Source organism: Pelmatolapia mariae, linkage group LG15 (genome assembly GCF_036321145.2).
Source record: "Pelmatolapia mariae isolate MD_Pm_ZW linkage group LG15, Pm_UMD_F_2, whole genome shotgun sequence".
NCBI classification, from domain to species: domain Eukaryota; kingdom Metazoa; phylum Chordata; class Actinopteri; order Cichliformes; family Cichlidae; genus Pelmatolapia; species Pelmatolapia mariae.
The window spans coordinates 27,218,544-27,238,083 of record NC_086240.1 but is presented as its reverse complement, the minus strand read 5'-3'; positions in this window follow the sequence as shown (position 1 = coordinate 27,238,083).

Sequence of the window (19,540 nt, the reverse complement as noted above, 5' to 3'; positions counted from 1 at the left end):
CCATAAAACCATAGAAAAATAACCAAACTAATCACCAAACACACATCATTAAACACAGCGGCTTTAATCTATAAAACGAAACTTTTTAAACTCTGTCAGGCTTCAGAACAGGTTTCTGGCCCAGCGTTGTCTAATTTGGCTCCAAATCGAACATGAAACTGATTCCAGGAACCAAACCTCCCTCACACCACTCACAAACATTTGGTAGGTTAAAGTAAAAAACAAAAAGACGTCTGTAAGTGTTAGAGTGATGCCTGCGACAGAAAGACATGCGTGGATGTGAGAGGATGAATTTCTGACCTCATGGGAATGAATGAATGAAAGCATCAGAGCATGATCGCTGCTGACATGCTCTCCACGGAATAAAAATAAACCAGATGGAAAAGATATCTGACTGCAGGCTTCAGGAACATGGCGGGTGGTTCTCGTTAATGGAAGCATGAAGAAGAGGAGGCATGCTCCAACACAGACATGGAAAATATGAAAAAACAAAGTGGGATGAAGCGGAAAGCAAACGATGGAAACGCGGGGAGAAGAAGAGACAAAATGAAAGATCACTGCTGTCAGATGAAAACGCTGCATCTCTGGGAACGCCGGTTTTCCCATAGTTTAAGCTTCGAAAGGATCTTTTACACGTTGCTCATTTCTTTATTCAGAGGAACGTAGAGCATGAGCACTCCCTCAAAAATGCAGCGTCTTTTCCCAACAGCAGCTGAACACAAAGAGAACATGAACAAAGCAAAGAAACACAAAACGGTCATGTCCACGAGCCTTTCACAATAAAAGACTCAAAAACATTTTCACAGGGAAATGAAATGCAAGCAAGCCCCATGTTTAATTAAAATAATCACACAAACATCTGAAAATGACATTTAATGGATGATTTCATGTCATTCGAAGCACAGATTCATTATAATTAAAGCAATTATCACAGAGCGAGCAGCTGTAATCAAGGAAAAACTTCACATTCATTTTCACTCCAAAGATTCAACGGGTGAACAAAATGAGACTGAGAGTGAAAGCAGACTTTACTCCGCTCTGAAACTCTGACATTTAATCATTGTGAAGTTGCTCTGACGGCTGCTGAGGGCCTTTTATCGTTTTGCTGTGTCAGAGGAAGAATTTTGTGCTGCGTTGCCCTCACAGCTGCGAGCGCTCAGGAAGCCCTCCCACAAACACTGAATGATTCCTGTGTCGACTGGAGGAAGGGTGGTCACTGGGGGGGGGGGGGGGGGGGGGGGTATGTCTTCCAAAACACACACAAAGATCCATGTTTGTGTTCTACACCTGTGAGCACCTTAATGGCATCAAATAGTCTTCATTGCCACACTTTCGTGTTTCAGCAGCGGTTTCGGTCTCAGGGAGATTCTCTATGGCTGCGGCGACGTGCTACTGATGAACATAATGAGATTTAAATAATCTGTAGGTGCAGCTTCATTTTGATTCCTTGAGCTTTAGTTTCTCCTTTTCTGTGTGTTTGCTGTTTTCTTGATATGATTTACCGGTTTTATTTCGTTATCTATGATTACTTTCAGCTATGTTTAGTTCCCTGCCTGTTTCCTGTTCCCTTATTGCCTCCTGTATGCTTTAAAGCAGCGATGGGAAACTCCAGGCCCTTGAGGCCTGGAGGTTTTAGATGTGTTTTTGATCCAACACAGCTGATTTAAATGGCTAAATTACCTCCTCAACATGTCTTGAATGCTGTGTCAGGGGAAGGATGCTCATAAGGACACTACCTACCTACGTCACAAGGGCCGTTTATCAATGCCCAAGTACGCGAGTACGTACTCGCGTTCTCGGTGAGTACATACCCGCCGAGAACGCGAGCACGGACTCGTGGGCCGTTTCTCAATTCTCAAGTACGCGAGCACGGACTCGTGATTTGTACAGTCGGAACACCAGCGTACGTGATGATGTCACAGGTCCGGAGTTTTTACTGCCGTCCCCTCTTAATTTAACTGTAAGTAACATGTTATGAAGCTTAACTTTAATCACAGCCAAACCAGTTTACTCAGGAACAAATAAAACACTGAAATAAACCAAACATTAACATTTAGAAGTGATCTAAGTGACTTATATATCATTGTTAACCTCAGTAGTGAAACCTCTATTAATAAAAATAGTGTACATGTACATACGTGTACATACCTTAATAAAAACAAGCAGGTGAGATGTTAGAACGCTTTTATTTCTATTCTAGTGGACACTCAATACTATAGACAACTGCTGGGGTTTCTTTAACCTGAGTAGTGAGAAGTCCGCGAGCGGTTTGGGGGGGGGGGGGGGGGGGGGGGGGGGGTTGGAAACGATGTGCCGGGAGTCCGCTGTTGAGTTTTGGACGAAATGCATTCTGGGATATTTAGCTGTCCCAAGTCTACACCGATGCATGCTCGATAAAACGGGCGGATCGAGAACACATCCGGGACTTTTTCGCGTTCTCGGCGTGATGCGTACTTCGAATTGGAACAGTACTTGGTCTCCGACTGATGACGTATCACGAGTACACGAGAACGCAAGTACGCACAAGTACGCATATTGATAAACGCCCACGGTAGTGTCCTTAGACGGACAGGTAGTCAGGAAATGAGCGGCTGTGGACGGCCCCCTTTTTTCTCCATAGAAACTTTATTGAACAAACAATGAGTATACAACATAACAGATGGGCTGTGGACAGCCTTTTAGCCTTCAAGTCCAAGTCCGCCCTTACTTGCGTGTTTTTCCGGTCGCTAGCGCCACAGCGCGAAAACTTTAAAATGGACCCAGAACTGTCGCTCCGTTTTTTTGTACATTTGTAATTCTCGAGCAGCTAGAAAAACCTTATCGGCGTCGCCGGCACGTTTTGTAGCTCAACAGAGACAAACATATCCAGGTAAAATAATTTCCTTTAATCTACACGCATTTAGGAATTACTTAGCTAATTACATGGATAATTGAATCATTGCCGGTGTTGTGCCAAAAAGTGTTCGCCTGCCAAAACTGATTTCCAATGTTTCCGTGTGTAATATGTGTAATATCTTTATGTATGTTGGTAAATAGACTTCGGTGAACAGGGTTTACAAAGGGGTTATATAATTTAAAAATTACCTGTTTTTCAAGTGTCTTTATAACTCTGTGTTATTGTACCTACATTATAACCAATCTGATCCTTTTTGTCCACTTAAAGTATGTTTACAGAACTGTTGATATATTTATTGCACTGTCTGCTGTCCTCTTGGCCAGATTACTCATAAAAAATAAATTTTCAATGTCAACAACATTTTTTTGAACTGGATAAATAAAGGATATTTAAAAGTCACTGCCAAAAACTGATTGCAGCTTCTACCTTGTTACAGGAATGTTGTTTGTGGCTCAAGGTGACTTGATATCATTCACGAGGGATACATTTGACATGTGCTTCACGTATTATAGACCAACAAGTTATTCATAGCAGTTTAAATACGAGCAATCAGTTTTTGACAGACGATCATTTTTTGGCACAACACCAGTCATTCATACACATGTACTGTATTATATAAAATATATAAACCAAAAGTCTTTGAAACTTATAGAATCTAATCTTTGGTTTCTTTTACATAGCACTTTATCAAACTGTTGTCTGCTACAGATTTACAAGTATTATACTAGTAGTAATATAGCATCCACCATCTCCTGCTTGCATATTTTTGAAAACATCTTAGTGGTGTGGCAGCCGTCGATTGAGCCAGCCCTGCAAACCTTGTGGATGGACGATGCAGTGGACAGTGGGAGGAACCATCCTAAAGCTCTCTTTGCAGACCACCCTGTGTGATTCTCCACTTGCAGACCAGAAAAGACAAACCGCAGGTCTCAGTTGCAGCACCCCATCCATGTCTGATCTTGCTCCGGCAGATTCAGCAACACTGCCAGAGACTTCCTGTAATCTATTACAGTTGTAAAAGAAACGGTCCAGGAACAGGTCACTCAGGTTAATCCTGTGTGAACAACTGAAAATATTGTTTTTTCATCTTTAAAACTGTTGGTGTATTAGAAATATTCTTGTTTAAAGGTTTTTGTTATTTACTTTATTGCTGTCAAATAAATATCCATGTAATATTGTTCAACGTTAGCGTTATGTTCATACATGTTACAAATACCTGTAAATTAAATTGAGTTCAGTGACAATTACTGTTTGTTTTAATTAATTTATTAATAACATAAAACCTCTATACTAATGCAACACATATAACAATGTAACAAATATATCCAAATTAATTAATTTCTTAATGCATAACTCATTTTGGAACTAATCTTTCTAGAAGTGAAAACAGTCTGTCCATCTTCTCCCTGCTCTCCTGCGCTCTCCTCTCCTCAGCCTCTCTTTGCTGCCTCATGTCCTCTCCGAGGTCTAGCAGCTTATCATCTCTATCCCTTCGCCTCTTTCTCCCTGTTGTGGGTGGCTCACCCTCTTCCTCATCGCTGTCGTTTTGGTCACCCACTGCTGTGCTTGGCCCTGGAGTGTCCTCAGGGAGAGAGGAAATTAGGACAGGAGGCCTAATGGAAGGCCTCTGTCCTATCACCTCATCCATGAGGGCAAACCAGGGCCAAGTAGCAGCAGTGGGCGTCCACTGACTCCCTCTCCTGACCCTGGATACTTGCAATCCTAAAGGCACAGGAAATCAAAAATGACAGTAGACAAATAAAAACAACACAACAACTCTTAGTAATTGTACATTTAATAACTTGTGTTCTTAAGAACTTCTGTCTTGATAACACACATACGTACTTTGTATTTTTTTTAAGTTATACCATTTCTTCTGGCCTGCAAGGGGGTGACTTTCCCCTGCAGGCCCGTCTTCTCCAGAATTGTCCTGATCACACACAACAAATAAGAGAAGAAAGGAAACCATGGCAACTATGTTAATCCCTTAATCCAAAAGTTTTCACAGCAGAACACCAGAGGAATACCGTCTGGACATCACAGTTTCTGTACAGCAGCGGTCCGTGAGTCGTTTGGTACCGGGCCACGAGAGTTAAGGCTCCCCTGTGAAATTTATGGTTTTCAGGGTTTTTATCGTTAACTCAGTTTCCCCACAACATATCACCAATTCGAAAAAATCAAAATTAGCTGTATGTAAGCAGCAATACATGAAAAACCGCGGGACCCACCATACAAGCTGGTTTACGGATATTTAAATAAAATTTAAAAAACATGTCTATGCAGATGCCCAAAGCTTAACAACACAACCGCTATAACAATTTAACTTTTGTACAACCAGATTTTCATATACTTACATTTGAAATTGTTTTCCTCTCCCGCTTCGACCACCATCGTTATCAGAAAAAAATCTCCTGTATGACCCGCAATGAATCCTGGGATATGGTAGGACACGAAGGATACATCGGACCCATCCTTAAAATTTGCGGAAAAGTAAGACGCATTTGTCGCCACATTTTGAGTACTCTTTGAATTCGGACAGCCTTCGTCGCGTCGCTGTGACGTCATTGCATCCAAATATGGCATTTTAAGCATCCTTCCCCTGAATTCGGACACAGCCGAAGTTATCCAGAGGCCTGGTAATGAACAAATCATTTATTTCAGGTGTGTTGACCCAGGGTAATATCTAAAACCTGCAGGACACTGGCCCTTGAGGCCTGGAGTTCCCCACCCCTGCTTTAAAGCCTCAGGTTGCTGGTGTGCCTGTTCATGTCTAGTGTATCCACAGCTCCTTTGGACTATTGGGTCACCTGAATAAAGGTTTGTTTACTGTTAATTCATTCTGTACCTGAAACCTACATCGTAACATGAAGTCCATCCTCCCTGCACTAGCTCTGTGGTTATCAAAATCCTGGATCTAATCCTTCCCCCTACCTTTTTCTTTCTTTTCCCAGGTTGACACGAGCATGAAGTTTTATATATTGTATCTGTGTTCACGCTGTGAGGTTTTCTACTTTCAAATAGTAAAAAAAAATACAGCCTTCTGGGTCGTTTTCCCCTCGCACCAAGGACTGCAGCTCAACTCTCAGATGGACCCAATGATTTTTACACTTCCTCGTATGTTAGCTCCAAAGTCGAGCTGACCGTAACTCAAAGAGGTGATGTTTGCATTCACATACACAAACAAATAAATTCAATTTTCATGATGGTTTCATGTTTTGTCATCAGACGGCATCGCTCTGTAACTGAGATCACTGATGCCTGTTCCTGAGCCTCTCCTGCAGAGGTGACCTGCAGGCGTTTTCCTTGTGTTTTAAAGTGCGAGTGAACGTATTTGTCATGTTCTCCATGTGGGTGCTGCTGTGGCTGCAGTGGTGAACTCTTCAAAATATCCACGCTGCCCAATAACACAGCAAACATCACTAAAAACATGTCATCAGGAAGTAACCCAGAGGTGTTCTGTCCTCCAACTACTGCCTGAACACACACTGCAGTTATAGTGTCTTCAGTATTCAGATGATTACAGTTTTATTCCTGCTCAGGGTTTCGGGGTTGAAGGTTTATTTATTAGAATATGTGTGATTTTTTTTTTCCTGTCAGTGTGACAGCTGTGAGGGCAGCACGGCTTTCCTGCTTCAGTGAATAAATAAAAGTAAGATCTATTTGTCCTGGATTTTCCCATTCAAGCAGAGTTAAAACCATCGGGTCCTACCGTGTCTGTGCAGGGTCATCCACAGCAGAACCACCGGGACAACATGACGAAGTCTCCACCTTCCTCCTCTTCCTCCTCCGCCTTCACCTCTAAAGGTCTCCCTGGAAAAGCAGACGAAGAAGGAAATTTTCAGCATAGTGCATTCCGACTTTTTCATATTCTGAACATGAATCCTGTTTTTCTTGGATGAAAACTCCACATTTTATGATTCATTTGCTCTCTGAACCATTTTCAACTTATTTGTTGTCATTTTTCAGTCCGATCAACAGAAAAGCATCAGCAGGAACAAAGAGCCTTCCACTTCGCTCTAGAGTGGGTGGAGTGCAACTTGACCTGATGCAGGTCTACTGTGTCTCAGTAATTCATAATTCAACATAACTGTGGATAATTTCATGACAAAAAAGGAGCTTCAAATGCTTCTCACCAGTCACATTCAAATGTGTCCTGCAGCCCTGAAACTGACGAGAGACCTGTGAATAAACGAGTGACTGCAGATCACATGTGTTTGCGTGTCAGACAATCACATCCCCGGGGAACCAATCAAACTGCTCCAATGCAGAGAGAAGCTAATGAGAGGACTTGTTGTATCAAAGAGTTTCACTTCAGCAAAGTGAAGCAGCTTTAAAGCAAATTCAAATCTTATCTCAGTTCATTAATATTAATAAGTTTACTGCAACAATGGCTCAGGACCTACTAAGGGTCACAGAGGGCACAGGAACAAGCCCGACCTATCGAGACCCCATCGACAACACACAGAACAAAAGCATCAGCTGACGTCCACGCCCCAACGAGTCGGAGGTGTTTTAGAGGAGGGGGAGTTCATGTTTGCCTATGTGAGAAGACTGAACGTAGTTATCCCAACAGGACTGACTTCTATCCTTCATGGAAATGTTTAAATAAAGCCGACATCAGTGGGTTAAACTGTTTATATTACATATCTTCAGTCAGGTACCCATACTCCAGGCTTGCTCTCTGTGGCATTGTTTGAAGCATAACATTATTCAAAATCAAATTTAATATACTCAAAGAGTCACTTGATTTGCAACTTAATGAAAAACTGTGGAAAGTCTCCAAATTAAAAAAAAGTCCAATAACACATCTGAATGTGTCCGTTTGGGAGTATTTCAGTCCCGCACAGAGATCCAAACTAGTCAGCCACATTCAGGAAGATGTTCCAGGCACAGCGTCAGCACACCTTTGTTTCATGTTTTATTCACCCATCAGCTGGATCCTGCCAATCTATCACACACACACAAACACACACATACACTGTCAGCCATCTGACACCTCTTATTTTCCTGACGGCTGTGAGGTCGGGACACTTTTATCTCAGCACAGATGAAACCAAAAGGTCGAGCGAGGCTGTCATCTATAGTTTATCAGGGTTAACCATCCAGTGATCCAAATCTCAAAGGCCTCTGGGAGGAACAGCGATGTGGAGACCCAGCTCGTCTCTTCCTGATTTAGTCTCTTCCTGCAGTTGAAACAAATGTTTACAGTACTCACACACACACACACACACACACACACACACACACACACACACACACACACACACACACACACACATTGGGCGGGGGTATCTAATTGACATAATGCTTTCCCTAGCCCCTTACCAGGATTTTGGTCCCCATAATGGCTGTTGGTAACACACACACACACATACACACACACACACCAGTGCAGGATGCTGAGACCACAGTCACAAAGGTTTTCTACCAAAATCCTTTCCAGTTATTTTCCACAGACACACACAGTGGGTTTGTGGAGGTTTTGTTTGTCGCCTGTGTATAAATTATAAATAGTAATAAATACCCGCAGCATCACACAGACACAGTCTGCTTATTAAAAGCAGGATCTTATAATCTGCTCCTTCCACATATCCAACTCCAGGTTTGCATGAATCACTGCTAATGAAGTTTCTCTGGATAATTCCTCACTTAATCAATTATTATCAATTATTAAGAAGGCTGATAATTAACTACTCTCATTATTAATATGTATTTATTTGTTTATTTTGGTTTACGATCTACCAAAATATCCTACTGCTGTTTTTTTGAATAACTTGAATAACTTTTAATGCACCTGGGCTCAGCAGACAGAGGGACAAGTGGCATATGACAAAAAACATGAAATTACAGCGGTTTCAAGGAAGGAAGTGACATCATCTGTGCACTATGTGCTTAACGCAGTGAAGTGAATCTAAAGGTTGTTTTCGGTGTCTCGGTCGGTCCCTCATGACTCTGGCTGAGTTGATTTGAGTGTATTTTGCTGTCTCTGTTGTCAGGAGACTGTAAAATGCAGAGAAGTGCCAGCTGTGCTAAAAACTGAGCAAAAACATAAACTCGGCTCCTCCTTCATGGTCACTGAGTTATAAGATCACGTAATACTAAACTATGAATCACAGCAAAAATGACCCGAAGACCGAGAAAAGTTGTTCACAGCTTAAAAACTCTGAATGTCTTTAAGTTTCAGAAGAAACCACGGCCTCTCCACACCAGCCTTCAGGTTGTTCTCTCAGCTGTTCATGAACCCATTGGACACTTAACGGCTGGGACTGCTGGGATCTTTTTGTGCCTCATATTTATCAAAAACACTTAAGGCAGGGATGGCCCCCAGGTCCTTGTGTTTTCCTACCAACTCCATGATGTTAAGACCAGAGCTGTGTGGGAGTGAGTCCTTGTGTTTCTATTGATATCTTCAGAATCTATTGCATGTATCTGCCAGTGATTGGTGAATTCCTTGAAGAGGCCAAAGCCGCCCAAGATCAGTGGGTTTAGTTTTAAATACAGCCGTTCCAGGGAACCTTGGCGCTGCCAGATTTTTGGAATCAACACGAGTCTCTCTTTTTTCTTTTGGTGGAAATGTGGAAATGTGTGCAGAAGGTTGTAGACCAGGTACTAGCATCATGTTGGTGGACTTTATATAACTTAATTACTTCCTTCTGCACAACAAATTTGGTGGCTCCAGTACACCCACCGCACTCCTATATATGCTCGCCATGACGGCACATGTAGCCAGTACTGCCACATCAGCACCGATCCAGGAGGTAGAAGTGAAGAAGGAAGTGCATTTTTACTTTTTTGAGGTTAGCATATTTAATGATAATGGCACACACACTTTGTAATGTGTGGTCATTTTGGTGAAGACCAACATGTGGCTAGCAAACCTAGCATGGTCTCTAGAACAGCTTGATGATCAGAAATATATGAAGCCTGCACGGCACTTCATTCACTCTGTGACTGAACTGATTAGGACTTTGGTATTGATATCCATCCCTGTGCGAATCCAGAAAGAGCACGCTGTGAAAAGTCTCGATCACATGGCTGATCCCAGCTACTTCAAAGTTTCCTCGTCTGTCTGTGCACACCCAAAGACAAATTTTTTCTCACGACAAATATGGCCGTTGATGTTTCCAAAGGTCCAGAATAATATGGGCCTGAGCTGTGAACTTTGCAGAAGCTACACATTCAGTGAATATTCAACGGTTTAACGCAGCAAAGTTTTCTCGTCGTCACCCTGTCTGAGCTTAAACTGCTAAGTCCTCATGCTGAAACAAAGTCACGTCTCTATGTGCGAGGCAGCAGATGGCCTCAGCGGTGTGTTTGAACAACTTTACATGGCAGCTGCACACTTCCTCTGTCTCCGCAGATCAAACCAGTGAATTATTCAACACACTAGGAAGAAATGAAAATTGTACAAGGTAGAGAAAGTAAAAAGACGAGCAGAAACATTTCGGTCTCTGGGAACTTTTGATTAGAATTTTTTTCATCATTTGATGCAAACTTGGCCGTCCTAATACTGGGAACAGTTCCTGCATCATAAATATTTAAAGCAGAGAGAACAGAGCTCGATTTTAATTTCATCGTTCAGCTTTGTTGTGTCCAGCGCCGCAAATTCATGCAGCTCCTGACATTAAAGAAAACTCGCCTCTTTGTCAAGTCATGCGTCTTGTTTTCTCGGTCCTCCTCCTCCCAGCTCCATCTCCGCTGTGGAAATGGGAGTGAATGACAAGAAGAGCAAGGTCAGCAAGCAAAGCGGTAGACATGACCACATAAAGGCGGCGATTCATGTGTCCACAGCGCTGGATGGCAGCCTGCAAACCCCCCCGCCTCAAGCCAGGCATTCTGTGGCCCAGAGGTTATTCTGAGGGTTTCACTGCAGAACAACTGAGAAAATCACCTTTCACTGCAGGAAAAGGAGCTCTGACATGACTCAGCAACACAAACCTTCTCTGCCCAACCCCTCTGCACAAGCAGGAACAACTTTGTGACTCACCCTCAAGTTCATTTACATTGACGGTTAATAACATGGACATGAGTGAGAAAACAAACCTGACAGATGTTTTTCATTAAAATTGATTTCTATTAATTACAACCAACTACATTTTACTCAAACTGCTCATATTTGACACACAAGAATCAAAGAAAGCTTTCCGACATCACGCTGAACATTTTCTGTCAGCGTCACCTCATTCTTTGTATTTCTTATCTTGTTGCTGTTTAACTTCTCTTTCTGGTCTAATTAACAAACCAACGGTGTCAACTGCTTCCTGATTGGACCCTACCACAGATGCATTAGTGAAGGATTTGCCTTTATGTCGTCACTAAATCAGTGCAGTCACTAAAAACACAAAATAAATGACACCTGCTGCAAACTGATCCTCTTCAGAATCACGTTAAAAACTCAGACACTGCTGTGTCTTTTACCTGCTGTCACTGAAGCCTACTTAGAAAGGCTCAGCTCCCAAAATATGTTCGGTTACATGCCGGAAAAGGCTGATGTTTAAATGTAAAGACCAGTCTCCCCACTGCTGCTGCATCAACTGCTGCATTATACACGATCACCAGAAGCTGCACCCTGCAACAACTTTAACAGACCTAATTCAGTAGGGTTGCAGTTCAGTTTTATGTTATAGTAGCTAAGACAGAAAACACCGAACTCTCTGAGAAAAAATACTTCACCATCATCAGCGTAGATCAACAGCAGGAAACTACACTGCTGAAAGCTTATGGCTGAAGCCCACCCTCTATGTGTTTTACAGTTTTTAAAGCTGAGCAGAGAGTTACTCTTTGTTCTGGACACGTTAGTTGAAAATAGAATTGCGCCTCCGGATGGAGAGTGATGGGGATGTCATCGATACTGACGACATTATTGATTCTGATTAAAACAGGATAGAAAAGGCTTGAATGTCACTCAGGTGTGCAAAAACTTCACTAGCATGAAATTATCCATCTTTAACTGCCAGATAAGCATGCCAGTGTTGATGAAGGAAACTGACAGCTTTGAGGGGCAAGCCTTCATCCTTTTAATTAACCTCTTATCCAGTTCAGGGCTGCAGTGGTGCTGGAGCCCCAGCTATCGTGGGGCGCAGGATCGTGTGGAACTAGTTCTCTATGCCTAGAAATCCTGACTGTATGCAGTCCTTGGAGACCCAAACGCCTTTCGGACATCATGTAAGACAAAGTCTGGATCTGTGTGAAGACCTTTCTGTAAGTCAGAGAAAGAAGTATGGATTCTCTTATGAAGTAAGAGAAGGTAAACAGGGACAAACTGTTTGACTCTGTAGATGAGTTTATTATATTCTAGAGATGTTAATCTAAGATATTTGTGCTCTTTATTCTTCTGCGTTGGCGTGGCGCTCAGATTTCTGTGTCGTGCATGTGTAATCAGTCTGTTAAACAGGCGCACTTGTTTTTTATTCTGTCAGCTTTGGGGGTGGAGAACAAACTCATTCAGGATTAAATCTCCATAGCAGCACTCGTCTCGCTGCAGTATCCCAATATTAACAATTCTTCAAACTTGGTGGAGGTCTGAAGCCCACACAGGAACCTGTCCTTTCAACACTGCAGCCAAGTTCTTGTCACGCACATGGTTGTAAATCTAATTTATTGTGAGAAACTGCTCTAACTGCCCTCCTCAAACATGTGTACAGAAGATCAGCTAGAGCTGCCTGACGCTTGATTTATGGCCCATTGTTGTAGTGCACACTGAGACGCACTTACACGCAGTCCTCCAGCAGGACAACAGCATGTCGCCTCTGAGTGATGACGCTTTGCATATTTTGAACTCCAATTGGCTGAAATTTTGGCCCGAAGCAAAAGGGAAATGACCACAGCAGAGATGACTGCGAAAAGGAAGAGCTGCCGAAAACATCAGCGCTGCCCGCAAGCGCCGATGCAACGCGCTGACCGGAAACAATGCCCTCCAATGTGGAGCCGTTATTTCTGACACAGACGCTCTTTGTCTGCTGTGAAGGCAGCAGAGGCGAAGCTAAACGCACCAACAGCAGCACAAACCAGAGGACACACAATTCAGGCTGTGCAACACAAGTGTGACAACAACAGGTGGACGATACCTTTGAAGGAACCACGGGGTGACCAGGGTGACATATTTAGCAGTTTTTAATCCAGCGATGACATATTTATTTATTTTATTTACAACAAAAATGAGTAGGTCTTAACTCTCAGAATTTACTGCTTCATTTTCTTTGTGTAGTTTCCATCATATTCAACCAATATGCTTCACTCTTTAATAATGGCATTCATAGGATATTCAGAAAACTTGACCTCTGACCTCGAGGTCACTGATATTCAAACTCATCATGAGATTTTTAGTAAACGGACAACAACATGGCGTGTCTGATATTCCCTTTCCTTTTAGCTCCGCTTTGGTCTCTGCTCGCTCCTGGAAGCTGCGCTGTTTGATCAGCTGCACTGCAGTGATGTCTCTCTGCTTTATGCAAACACGTACAGATGCAATGGAAATATGCTGCAAAACCAAAAATAGGACCTAAAGCACGCTAAATGTTCCAAAGATCTGTCAGCTCGGTGGTAATCCTCAGGGGGCTCCATGCTGGTGACTGATTCTGTAGTTGTATTTTAAGCACCAATCACAGCACTTAGTGTGGACAGCTATAAAAAACTACGCTGCTCATTCACAGAATGGAGCCTTTTTTTTTACATTATGACTCTTGTTAATTACTGGAAGGCATAAAAACATGTTTTTGGAAGTGGAAGAGTTTTAAGATGTCCAAATGAATTTCACGCATGATGAGCTCATCTTCATAACTCGGTGTAAACAGCTCATTATGATTTATTAGGCACCAGCATAACATTTTAAATGAAATTAGCCTTCGGTGCCGAATCTGTCTTTGACTTGGTCTACTGACACAAGTACTCATCACAGGGATTTATTTTTTCCTGTTTTTTAATGCATGTGTGCATATAGCAGTTTCTAGGGTTTAAAAAAGGAAGCGACTTAAACCTGTATTCTTTCTAATGACCAGCAGGGGGCGACACCTCTTCCTGCACAAAGAAGTCTGTCAGAAAACAAGCCTCCCACTCTCACCTGGGACCTCGTTAAACACGTTCCATGTGACTTTACTGTTCAACTCACTCATTTTCACTTTTATTATATAAATCACAATGCTTAGTTTGTAAAAGTTTGTGCGCCCGTTTCACGACGAAAAGGGAAAACGAGGCGAGCGCCTCCTTCTTATCCTACCAAATGTCATCAGGCTCAGACTCACGGTGCAGGTGGAGAGATCAGATCTTCCCCTTTAACTTAATTAAAGCACATTCCTCTCTGCTACGCCTGACCGCGAGCTCGTTCTCGCTTATCGCCGTCTGGATTTCATTCTGTTTGAACATAACTTTCATTTTAATTTGTACATGTATCAGGGCTCCTCAGTACACCTGTAGGATAGGTAACTTCACCTCACACACAGACACACACTTCCCGTCATCAGAATGTCATTTGACGTCACCTCGCGCCTCCGTTTAAAGGCGGCCTGTTCGACGCTTCACCTTCTGGGACCCTTGGTGTGTTTTTGGCCGTATCGCCTTCGCAGGTTGCGTAACACCTGGCAGTGACGGATTAAACAAGACCCTAAACAAGACGCTCTTTGATAAAGTCAGGAATCCCCTCCCTGCAGGGGACTGCGGAGGCTCTGAGGACCTGTGAGGATGCATCTTTCATTTCCTCGAACATCACTGATTGGTTCTGGAGTCACCGCCGTCCCATCTTCACAATGAAACACGTTGCTAAGGCACAAAGCCTCCACAGCTCCTGTCATGCTGTGACACACAAACATGACCCACACCAACAGCATGGTGGTGCAGCGGTCACCATGCTCGCCTCTCGGGGTTCAAATCCAGCCCGGGGCCTTTCTGTGGGGTTGGGATACCCACTGACTCTAATTGCCCCTCAGGTCTCTCTGCGTTAGCCCTGCCACAGACTGGTGACCTGTCCAGGTGTACTCACCGTATCATAGCTGGGATAAGCTGGATGGACAGACAGCATCATCTGAAAAACAAACTACTTCACTGACTTAGCAGGCAAACAGAAACTTTCTACACGGTGCCTCCAGGGTCTTTTGGTGCGTTTTGCTTTCATAACGTGAGCGCTGTCAGACTCACACGCACACCTGCACATATGAAGCACGGGTGCTTATTTCACTCCACACAATACGAAAAAGTCCACAAAGTAATCAAAGACTCTTCACAGACTAATCTTTTATAAACTGTGGTAATTTAAAAGCAGTTTTATTAAAGAAAAACAAAGTTTCCGGTTTGGTTCCAGTCTCGTTTCTACACTTTTCCACGGGACTCTGTTCACAGTCCGAGATTTTCTGATTCCTAAACAAGATCTTAGTCCAGTTTATAATGATTAGAAATGCTCACAAGGCTTAAACAAAAAAGAAAAAGCACTGACCTGATCTAAGAATTGAACTAGTTGAAGTATAATCGAGGTGTTTTAACTGTTTAAGCCAAGGTTTAAACCCGGGACTGTCCCAGCTGTGCTCGCAGAGTTTTTACATGTTTCAAACATCACTTCTTGTTCCTCACAGGACTCAAGTTAAGTGCTAGACCTGAAGAGGTCTGATATTTTAGGCCTGTGCAGTCTGAACTCAGGGTTTCAGACAAAAGACAAAAGAAAAGAACCCAGAGGAGTCTGTGCGCTTTCTACGCACACTGACCCGCTCCCGCGCGCACTCCGTCTCTATCACCATAAACATGTGCACACATCTGCAGTCAGCAGCATCATGGAAACAGATCTGCTCATTTTCCACAGGAGAGCTCAGCTCAAAGAAAAGCACACAGATGATTTTCCTCATTAACGGCGCGTCCATCAGAGCTGAAGACTCAGCTAAACAGGAGCCTCTCCACGGAGGCTGCTGTGGGTCCACTCTGTGGATGTTTCACAAACGGGAGGCAAAAACACAGAAACACTCAAAGTGAGTCTCTGAGAAGCTTTCAGAGCAAACACCGGACAGCAAACCCATCCTGCACGAGTCTGCAGCTGAAACAGCCTCACACTTTGTGACTTACATGTTTCACTGGAGCGGCAGCTGGTCCCCCCGCAGGATCATTCTCCCTCTCCGGAGTCCAAGGGAAGGTCTTCTTTCCTCCTATTTCTTTTCTCCCTTTTTTCCTCTTTCCCTTTTTCTTTCTCTGCTTTCCAGTTTTTTCTCGCGCTGAAAGTTTTCAGACTCCAAATCAGCAAATCCAGAATGCGCCCAGGACGCGCAAAAGTCTCCAAAGTTTAGAGAGTGAGAGGGAGAGCGATGCAGAGAGAGAGGCGGGGAGAGCGAGGGGTGGGCTCGCTTTCCTGACCCGGACTGCCCGGCGAAGGAGCGCGAAGACGTTTCAGCTGAGGAAAAACACAAGCACGGGTTTTTACTTCAGCTCAGGCTGGAATTTATACGATTAAACTTCCGCCCAAACCATCAAAATAAAAGCTGTCTGACAGAACAAACAGAACAATCAGCTGTCACACTGAGCACGGCCCCACCCGCAGGTCTCACCTGCAGGAGCAGATCCTGGAAAATAAAGTACAGAGGAGACCATCAGGCTTTTATTGTGAAAAACATCCTGCCTGTGAGCTTCAGGGCTGTGCATGTGTAGATGTTCCCTCAGTGTTGGCTAGCTCAGTTCCATCTATTTCTTTGTTCCTGACGACCTTTAAAGTATTTTAATTCTGCTTGATGTAATTTCCTGCCACGCATCAATTTCAGAGCTGACCGCTCATTTTAAACTAATGTTTCAGTGATGAGGTTAGAGTTTGTGCTCCAAACAGCCAGGCGCATAGTTTTTTTGCTCTTGGGTCAGTATGAGATCACAGAGGGCGATCTGAACTGAGCAAGCAGGCAACACAGCGTTCATTTCTGCATTTTCACTTATTCGGTAATGACTTGCAGATAAATGCTGATCATTACCAGCATGCATTGTGAGTACTCGCCCGTCATTGGTCAGAATGTTCTTGGTCAAGGGAGGACACGGAGCGCGTGCAGATGAGTGGAAACAAAGAGCTGCACGCTGCATCTCATTTGCCTCTAAATGTCACTCAAGACGAACTTCCTGCCTGATAAGAAGTTCAGGAGCTGCACGGATTTGCATTCTGCTGGAAAAACTCCTGAGGGAGGAGATCTCAGAGGGCCAGGAAACGCGCCTGATGGAGTTGGCGCACAGACATGATGACGCCTGACGCAGCAGCAGGTAACCGCCCTGTCCTGCTCTCAGCTGCATCCTCACTGAACCAAACTGGACCCACATGAGTCAAAGAACTCCATCTGCTCTGCCCACTCTTTCTAAAGCGTTCCCTTAAACGTGCTCCGAACTCGAGTTCATACCACAGATTTTTCACACAGTTTGAGTATCAGTGGTCTTTAGCTCTGGTAAAACGTTTTCATGCTGTAGTTCCTGCTGCACTAGCGTACACTTTACCTGTGTTGGTACTAGACTTTGTTCCCAAGGTCGGCGGAAGCTGAAGGTGTAAAAGGCACAAACACCTGTCATGCCCAAATTTAAAGCTTTAACAGGATCAAAACAGGTGAGTTTAAAAAAAATGTTCTCAGATATTTCTGCCGTGAAGCTGGGAGTCTGGAGGGCGCCTCAGGTGGACATTAGAGGAACTGGCTTTACTATTCAGTCCTGGAGGTCTCACGTCGACAAATATCTACAACAGCGACTCTCAGCTTTCAAAGTGGAGCCCTCTTATGAAAACATCAGCTTCGGGCTCACAAACTCATGCTGCCGTTTAATGAAGTAAGAAAGTTTTCTGAGAGCAAAGAGACAGAGAGAAAAAACAGTGAAAAAGGAGCAGGCTTATATAATATTAATAAAAAGGAAACAGTTTGTCCCTGGCAGATCCACCAGCAGAATAAAAGCACTTTTATGACAGAGGACAGAACAAGAAGTACAGTGACTGGAATCGGCATGAAAAGGTAAAAACGAGTCTTTCAGGCTTCAGTCTGTTTGTCTTCCAAATATAGAAGCAGCAATGCTTGAATACAGAGAGATTAAAAAAGCAGATGAAGACAGATGAACGAGGAATGAGGAGGATGCACTGACCACAGGTCTGATTCTTTCCGAATCTTCATAAAAATCAACAATATGCTGAAACAATAACGACCTCGGCTTTTAAGACTTTTCAGCTTTGAGGAACTTCACCTTCAATTTTTACCATTAAATAAAAAACTCAGTGACTCAGTGTTTAATCAGAATGATGATTAGTTTGATAGAGAAGTGTATTTATGTCTGATGATTAAAGCGTGCTTTCATCTCTCATCCTGTCTCCCCGTCTAAAACAAAACTCACTCTTCTTTTCCAGTGACAATCTTTATTCGTGGAGTAAGTAAAGTAAAACAATCGGTCCTCCAGCTTTAGTGATCTAGCATACAGGAGGCTTCTCTAATAAACCTTAGAGGAAGCAGCTAAGGCAGGTTTATGTTGACATAGAGGAACTCTTCCTGTTATAAAGAGAAGCCGGTGGTTCTGGTTCTGGAGAAGCTGTGGGTAAATCAGACCGTTTGAAACAGAAAGCAAACAGTGTCTGCTTAAAGCAGGGGTGGGGAACTCCAGGCCTCAAGGGTCAGTGTCCTGCAGGTTTTAGATATCACCCTGGGTCAACACACCTGAATTAAATTATTAGTTTATTACCAGGCCTCTGGAGAACTTCAAGACATGTTGGCTGTGTCCAAATTCAGGGGTAGCATGCTTCAAAGGACCCGACCTACCCAGTCCACATATGGCGGGTCCTTCGAAGGCCAGATAGGCCGGAAGTAAGTGGCTGTGAAATTGGACAGTCTTCTAGCCTTCATTCAAGTCTGTCCTTACTTCTGTGTTTTTCCGGTCGCTAGCCCCACAGTGCGACAACTTTAAAATGGACCAAGCAATGTCGCTCTGTTTTTTTGTACATTTTTAATTTTCGAGGAGCTAGAAAAACTCTATCGTCGTCGCCTGCATGTTTTGTACCTTAGGCTCACCAAAGACAGTCATATCCAGGTAAAATAATTTATTTAATCTACAAGCATTACTTAGCTAGTTGCATGGATAATTTCAGTGACTGAATGATTGCTGGCCATTCATACACATTTACTGTATTATATAAAATATGTAAACTAAATCTCTTTGAAACTTATAGAAGAACATTTTATATTTCTATTTATTTTCTATTGTTCATTTGATCCTGTAACTTATTTGTGTGCATAGATGAGCTGTAAAAATGTCACAAAGCTAAAAAAAAAAAAAAAAAAAAGATTTATTTTTGAGTTCACAAAAAGCTTAGTTACACAGATGAAGTGCAAAAAAATTAAGTCTTTTCACAGCCTATTAGTATATTTTACTTAAGCTTAATAATCAGACTAATGCTTGATGTCTTAAAATAAATGAAATCATACCTTTCTGCTAAAACTCTATGTTGTTCTCCACCTTTTCCTTTACCTACCAGACCCTTGTACCGTAGAATTAACCTGAGTGTCCCAGTCCTGGATGTTTTTTTTTTTTTAACTGGGAGGATCCCAGGCCATATTTTTGTTGATGTATTATAAATGTTCTTGTTTTATTGTTATTTACTTTATTCTCATTAAATACATATCCATTTGAAATTGTTCAAACTTCCTCATTGCTTTCGTTTTGGTCACCCACTGCTGA